Here is an 8,861-nt window from a genome sequence, read left to right on the forward strand (position 1 = left end):
GCCACTATAGATGAACTCTCATTTGCAGTGACCTGCACAAAAGGTTTACCGTAATTTCAAAAACGAAAAAATATATAAAATAAAATAAATCCTTAATGCCAGTATTTTTAATTTAATACATTTAAATTCTAATTGAAATTTAATTTAAATTAAAAAAAAGGTTTCATTTAATAAATTTTAAAAAATTAATAATAAACAACATGACATTCAATAGGGAAATAAGTAGCAACCATCAAGCCCTAAATTTGGAAATCGGTTAGCATCAGTCTCCATCTTCTAGACTAAATTGTAAGGAATATAACTATATGTCTGCGATCGAATTTTGGTGGAATTCGAATTGTTAGAAACTTCTTTCTGGAAAGAAAGCCTGACTATTTATCCAAAGAAAACCTCAGTTAACTTTGGATTCTGTCATTAGAAAAAGCTGCTGAAGTTGGTAACTGAGTACGAAGGTACAAGATTTTCTTGAGTCAATGTAACTTAATGTAAGTAATTACAAAAAAAAAAAAAAAAATAATAATAATAATAATAAATTCATTCACCAGAGGGATAGCTCAGCTAAACAGGGATAGCTCAGTATCATATATATATATATATATATATATATATATATATATATATATATATATATATATATATATATATATATATATATATATATATATATATATATATATTTCAAAAAATAGATTTAATGACTCCAAGACCGAGATAACATATAAAGATTTTAATGATAAATACTACTAGTTTCGGCATATAGCAGCCTTCTTCAGGTATTTATAAAGGAAAGGAATACTAATAAACATTGAATTATTTAAACAAACTGGAAATTACAGGTACAAATTGCTTCACATAATCGATACATAAAAACGTTGTATTTTTCAAGTTGTTCCAACTGGCGTGCCATTGTTTGTTGCAATTGTGCGTGCAAGTTCACGTGAACGCCAATATTGAATAACTGCAGCATGGCTATCTGGGATGTTATAACTTAAATTATTATTTAAGTGGACCGGGTTCAGTAGGATTTCCCTTGATTCTACGATTTTTCTTTCAAACTCATCTTCACAGCGAAAAATATTTTCTGATCTATTCCAGCATACAGAGTGGCTTTGTTGGTCATCATTAGGATTATTTGAAAACAGAACATGACTGGATAACGCAGTTGCATGAGATCTTTTGTATGAGATGTCTCTCTTATGCTCTTCTATGCGTTGTTCAATAGATTTGTTAGTTTGACCAAAGTATGGGATATTGCAATCACACCACAATTTATATACTCCAGGGTACTTAAGGTTGTGATGAGTAGGTTTTGGATGGCTGATTAGAGAGCGGATTTTTGGAAGTGTGGTGAAGAAGGTCCTGATATTATATTTTTTAAGGACTTTAGCTATTTTCTTAGAGACTGTGCTAATGTATGGAATAGAGATGCTACCTTTAAAATTAATAGTCTCTGTTGTGCACTGCTTAGGAGGGTTCAGAAGAAGTTTCTTAATTGTTTTTTCAGAGTATCCATTTTGTTTAAAAATAAGAGTGAGATGATTCATTTCTTTTTGTAGTTCATCTTGATCATTTAAGAGAGAACGTGCTCTGTGTCCTAAGGTAGATATAATTCCAAGTTTTTGTGGTGGAAAATGATGAGAAAGATTATGCAGATATCTATTGGTATGCGTAGGTTTTCTGTACATAGAGATTTTTAATCTTTCAGAGTATCGTGTAAGCATAACATCCAAAAAAGGTAAAGAGTTATTATTTTCTAGATCAGCAGTAAATTTTATATTAGGATGTTGGATGTTTAGATGACGAAGAAAATCTGTGAGAGCTGTGTGCCCGTGATTCCAAATAATGAATATATCATCAACATATCTTTTCCAAACTTTTGGTTTAAATGAGAAGGAAGATATGGCTTACTTTTCAAAGTCTTCAAGGAAAATGTTAGCTAGCACTGGGGACAAAGGGTTGCCCATTGCCAGGCCTTGTTTTTGTTGGTAAATGGAGTCCTTATATCTGAAGTAACCAGAATGAATGCATTGCTTTAATAAAGTGAACATTTTTTTGGATAATTTATCCTGTAGTAATGTAAGTACCTCGTCCGTAGGAACGTTAGTAAATAAAGATATAATGTCCAAACTAGCTAGAATATCATTATCATCGATGGGAATATCTTTAATATGAGAAACAAAATCTGTGGTGTTTTTGATGAAAGATGAAGATTTATTGGAGAAACACTTGAGGTACTTTGCTAAATATTTTGAAAGAAAACATCCCTCTTCGCCCAATTGTGGAAGGAATTGATTCACCTAAATATAAACTTTCAAAATATCTTTATATATATATATATATATATATATAAAGAGCCTGTGTAGCTCAGTGGATGTGGCGTTTGCACACCACCGCGCTAGGCCGCACGAAGGAAGTCTTGGTTTCGAGTCTAGTCGGCGACTAGAGGAAATTTTTCTAAGCCTTTTTTCGACCGGTTCCCGAGTTAGTCGATCTCTGGCACGGGCAAGCAGGTTTTTCCTCCCGGAAACTCGGGTTTTTCGTCCTGTAAACTCAAGAAAATCGACCGTAGAACCCACATTATTTCAGACATTAAATATATTTGTGTTAGGGTTAGGGACCACGAGATGGCGGCACATTTGAGCCGTCTCTCTTCACTGCGTACCGCTTAATTAGTGATAGCCTTGGGCCATCTGTCTCTGATTGGGTATCAGTGGAGATTGAACTGCCCACTCAGTCTCCAAAAGTTAGATAGGGCTAAATGGCCTCGCCTACTCCCGTATATACGGGAATAAAAAGGCGTTAGCTGATTTTTTTTTTTTGATATATATATATATATATATATATATATATATATATATATATATACTGTATATACATTTGTGTGTGTGTGGGTGTGTGTGTTACAGCACATAAATACACTAAAAAAAACAAGCAAAATTATTATTATTGAGGAACTTCTTCTAAGCCTTTCTTCGACCGGTTCCCGAGTTAGTCGATCTCTGGTACGGGAAAGAGGGTTATTCCTCTAGGAAACTCAAGAAAATCGACCGTAGTACCCACATTATTTCAGACAGCAACATATCTCGTTAGGTTTAGACACCAAGAGATGGCAACACTTGTTTGCCAGCCTCTTCAATGGAGGCTGCTGCAATTAGTGATCGAAATGGGCCAGCTATCTCTGCTTGGCTACCGGTGGAGATTGAACTGCCCACTCAGTCTGCAGAAGCTAGATAGGTATAAAGGCCTCGCCTACTCCTTATAAGGGAATAAAAGGCGTTATCTATTTTTTTATATTTTTTATTATTCTTTATGTCGGCACTCTGTAGAGTCAAAAGACTCAGCAGGAGAGGAATACTCTACTCTTTAACATAATACCTATCATACATTTCCTTAAACCAATTCACTGTTAGTCTATTCAGAACTACAGATGTGGTTCTGAACAGCCCAACCCATTCCACTCATTCATCAGTCTCCAAGAAAAAGAAACTAGTCCTCACACGCTTATTATCTACACACTTTGACAGCATCCAAGTGTAACCTCTTTTTTCCCCCGAATCCCCGTGTAATGAAAATTTTCTTTTGTGTCTATCGTATAAAATCCTTTTAGTAACTTATAAGTTTCTATCACATCCTCTCTCATTTACCTGTCAGCTAATCTCTGTAACACACACTTACTCAGTTTGTCCTAAGAGGGATCATTCCGTAGTCCTGTCGCAAGTTTGCTCACTTATCTCTGAATCCTCTTCAAAACTTCCCGATCCCCAAGAAAATTGAGTTGAACAAATCTGTGAACAGTAGTCTACATATATAGCCAAATCATAGGCTTTTAAAGAGGAATAATACCCTTCCTATTTTGACTTGACAATGTTCTCTTCAGCATCCAGGTAATTCTCTGAGCTATTTTACGAACTCTTGCAATATATCCTCTGAACTTCAAATCTCTATCCACCATCACTCCCAGATCCCTTGCCTCATAGATTTCCTGTAAATTAGTACCTTTAATATGATATGACATCTGTAATCCTGTCACCTTGAAGTGTATCACCGTACATTTTACAGCATTGAATTGACCACCATTATCCTTTTCACACACTGACAATTTATTAAGACCTCTCCTGAGATATCTATATCACATTTATCAGCTATTCCCGTTCCTAGTTTTGCATCATTTTGTATCAAATGAATGTCACCCTCCAACTCTGCTATATCACTGATATACAAATTAAAGAGTAGTGGTCATAGTATAGAGCCCTGAGACATTCCACCAGTCACCCTCATTTGCCTTGATTCTACTCCACCATTCACCACCCTCTGATGTCTGCCCTTCAACAAGCCACCTCTCCATGCCACCAGCATCATATCCATTCCCACTTACTCCGACAATATGTAATAATTTTCCATGAAGATCTCTGAGAAATTATTTTGAAAATTCCAGCAATATCATGGCATACCCATTTTCGTTATCCTATTCTGCTGTCACCTTATTATAAAATGTGAATAAATTACTGATGAAGGTCGTACTTATTATACAGCCATGCTAAAAATGAAGTGTAATATTCCTATCCTTCTAACCAACTTTTCCAGTATTTTAACTACCACCTCCAGAGATGCTACTTGATCTGTGATTTGCTTCTTCTTTCTTGGAGCCACCTTAATGTAATGGTAGCTCCAAGAATCTTACTTATCTTATTATCTTACCCTCCATCACTCCCTTGGAACACTGTCAAAGCTGAGACTTAGATTAAACAACTCTATCAGAGGCACTGCCAGTTCACATGCACATTGACGTAGACATGAGCTGACATACTGTCCAGATCCGCTGCTGTGTTTCGTTGATATTTTTCAATATACTCAGTAACACCAGTTCATCTACCTTAATGCTAACATATGAGTCTCTGTCACATGCATTAACTTCAAGCCCTCAACCTGAATGATATACCCTAGAAACGTGATTATTATTAACTGAACAATTTCTTCTGCTTCTGTCACTTTCTACCATCAGGACCGAGTAAAGTTATGTTTCCCTAATCATTTTTCTCTCACTTTCTGCGTACTGATGAAAATCTTTTTAATGTATTGGCCTGCTTAGTTGATTTAATTCGAAATCTGATTTGCCCTACTTACCATAATTGCTACCCTTCTTATATGTGCTTTACATTGCTTATACGCATGCTGATCACCTTGATGTTTATATTCTTTCCACAACGTTTCCATTTTTTGCAGCTCCTGCTTTATATTTAGAGTCATCTACTTATTCTCTATTGGGTTTAACATCCTGATCCCGGGTATGCACGCTGATCCGGCCTCGCTCATACAATCCCGACAACATTCGATGGAGTAATGACAATCATTCCATGTAGCTTCTCATACCAAGACACTGCCCGTAGTTTCCACCTCTATTTGTTATAAACGTCAGCATTATAATTCCACATAAACCTTTTCTTCAATAAAAATTCCGCATGTTAAGCAACCTCAAAGAACAAGCCTTCATGGTCACTTTCCCCGATCAGAGGCATAGTTGCTACTGTGTTATAAATCTTCAGATACTACTACTACTACTACTACTACTACCACCACACCCAAGACTATCAAATCCTTTGTCCCTATCATCACGTTCTGTTTCACATAATTATCCCCTGGTAACTGTACAAATTCTGTTTCAATTTTCCCATGTGTCCTTGTCTCCTTTCAATCTACAGGGTGATTATAAAATAACGGCAAGTATTCAGAGCCCTCTAGCGAGTAATATGTATTGGACGAAACACACTAATATTCGGTAGACGTACACAGTGGAACATGGGGATTCGATTTCACAAAAAAAATAATAATAATAATTAGTACTAAAAGTCGCCAAAAGGGGAAATTTTGGTGCTGTTTACAGAGTAAAATGCATTAATTTGCATTATCGCGTTTCTTGTGAGCTATCATGCAATAAAAGGAAAACCTGTTAGACTTCTTATCATTTGTAGACGAACTGCTTTTCGATGCCTCTTACCTTACGTGAGCTTGCCTTGTCAGTCAAACTCTATTATCAGTGGAACAATAATGCCAGTGATTGTCTTCGTGATTTTCGGCGTATGACAAATTTACGAAGAGCTTAACAAACTTACGAAAATTGATTCGGCGATTTGAAACTATTGGAACTCTAACAGTGCATGTAGGTAGGGGACGCAGACCAATCAATCACCAACAAGTTGCAACTGCTATTGTGGAACAGGAGATGACGAATGTGCAAGGTACCAGTAGTGCACGAGCAATATCCCGGCTAACGGATATCGCATACATAACGGTGTTGAAAATCCTACATCAGATGTTGAAGTTTTACCCCTATAAAATCAGTCATGTTCAAGAATTGCACCCTGGTGATGCGACCACACGAATCGACTTATCTTTGAGATTCTTAGCGCGCATGGAAGTGGATGATGCATGGCCATGGCAGATTTTATGGAGTGACAAAGTGCACTTTAATTTGAACGCCGATATTAACACATGCAACTGTCACATTTGGGCTGCAACTAATCCGCACGTGTGTCTGCAGATGCCTATCCACTCGTCCAAAGTCACTGTGTGGTGCGGATTTACGGCAGCTTTTATCATTGGTCCATACTTTCACGAGGAAAATAGCCAAAATGGACCAGTGACCTGTTCCGTCAATGCTAACAGGTATGCCAATATGCTACAGAACTTTGTGGTTCCAAAACTGCAGCAAAGAGGATGTCTCAATTCGACCATCTTCATGCAAGATGGTGCACTACCCCACATCGGACCTCAGATACGGCGTGTTTTGCGACAACATTTCTCTGACAGAAGAATCATTAGTCGTGCATTTCCCACACCATGGTCACCGAAATCGGCTGATCTCAATTCTTGTGACTTTTGGTTGTGGGGATTTCTTATAAGCATTGTGTATCAAGGACATGTACCCAATATTCCAACTTTGAAAGATCGAATTACGTTACACGTGAGACAAATCAATTCCGATATGTTGCGAGTCACTGTGAAAAATGTTGTGCACCGTATGCAGTTCATGGAACATCATAATGGTGGTCATATTGAACCTCATTTGTAATTAACAATAAACGTCATGAAATTGATGTGTGTTGTCTCTCATTTGCCATTTAGTCATTCATTAGTCACACCTACTAAAATTAATTTGGAAGCGCCAAACTTTCCCCCGTTGGAGACTTTTAGTACTATTTTTTCATTAAATCGAATCCCCATGTTCAACTGTGTACGTCTACCGAATATCGGTGTGTTTCGTCCAATACATTACTCGCTAGAGGGCTCTGAACACTTGACATTATTTCATAATCACCCTGTATATCACCATAGTTTAAGTGGTCCACGATAATTACTTGGCCTGCACACGTTGTGATAATCTGTTGATGCATGTCGCTGCATTTTCTTCTTGACCACCAGGTTTATAGCAGTCACCACAATATATTTTGTCCTATTGGCCTTTAGTGATTGTCCTATTGGCCTCTCAAATGAACCATTTTCATCAGATATGCAATCTGCATTAACTTCTATTTGTGTTGGTTAAATTTTTTCAGTTATCATTAATAATACTCCAACCCCCACCCACTGCTGCCCTAGTTCTATTTTCGTTGAAAATACAATATCCATTACATTCCATCCTTGTAATTACATCATTCTCTGACAAGCAGGTCTTACTGTTGCCAATAATTTTTAGCCAAGTTGAGCTGACCAGTGCACTAAAGACTCCTCTCCTTTATTTCTGATATTCCAATCATTCATGTAAATACATATCAACATCCCCTTTGATCCACATTTACCTTTAAATAATGTTATTATCTGCCCATTCAGATTCGAAATCTGGGAAACTGCACTCAACTCAACTCTTCATAAGTATTCCTGCATTCATCTATCCCAGGATTGGTTAGGCATAAATCTTGGTTGCTTCACTCCTAATATCTCTGGGGTCCCAGGATTTCCACTTCCAAACTCTCACTGAACAACACTTTCTGTAAGCAAATAACTCCGAAACCTTTTACGTTCAGTCCACCAGGCATACATAGGTCCTTACGTCCATTAAATTCTCTCCAGGCATCAATTAGCAGCCCACCATTCTCTTTTCATTGACAATCAAGTTTCTTCTTCAAAATTCTGTAATATCATACCGAGGCAGAACACATAAAATCCTTACTTTCTTACTCTTCATTTTTGCTTCTTCTAACTGCTCTTTCATATATTCTTTTATTGCACATTTCTGACGTTTGAAATCATTTGTACCCGCCAAAACAATTAGCTCGTTCGTGTCTTTCTTCTGCAGATTTACAGAAGAAAGTGACATGCTTTGTTCACTTTCTCATTATGTTTACTTCTTGTCATCGAATCCCCCACACAAAACTATCTCATTTCTCCCAGTTTCTTGCACGTTTACGCTTCCTTCATTCACTCTTTCTTTCATTCTGCATCTTTCTGTACCACACGCAAATCGTTTATCGAGTTTCTCGAACTCATGTTTTTTAACCCTGTGATGGAGTCGACAGAAGCGTGTAATTTCTTTCCACGATAGCATCTCATCATTCACATTATTACTTTCAATAACTTCCATCAAACTCTCATTGTATTTGGTGCACTATCATTCACTGTTTCCCCTACATTCTCCACAACACTTAGACAATCCTGCCTTATGTCTATAATATCAGTCACTTCATTCTCTCGCTCCCGACACCACTCGCATTTCTTATAGTCGCTTACTAAAAATTTCCGACAAATATTTTCTCCTTTCTCCTCTCTCATACTCCAAACCATTCACTCTCGGCAACGATTATATTAAACGTACTTTACATCTCACTAAATCCCGCACGTTGATATCAGTCAACATCGCTGTCTTG

Source organism: Typopeltis vanoorti, chromosome 9 (assembly GCF_054136105.1).
Source record: "Typopeltis vanoorti isolate ZY-2024b chromosome 9, IOZ_Tvanoo_1.0, whole genome shotgun sequence".
In the NCBI taxonomy this organism is placed as follows: Eukaryota; Metazoa; Arthropoda; class Arachnida; order Uropygi; family Thelyphonidae; genus Typopeltis; species Typopeltis vanoorti.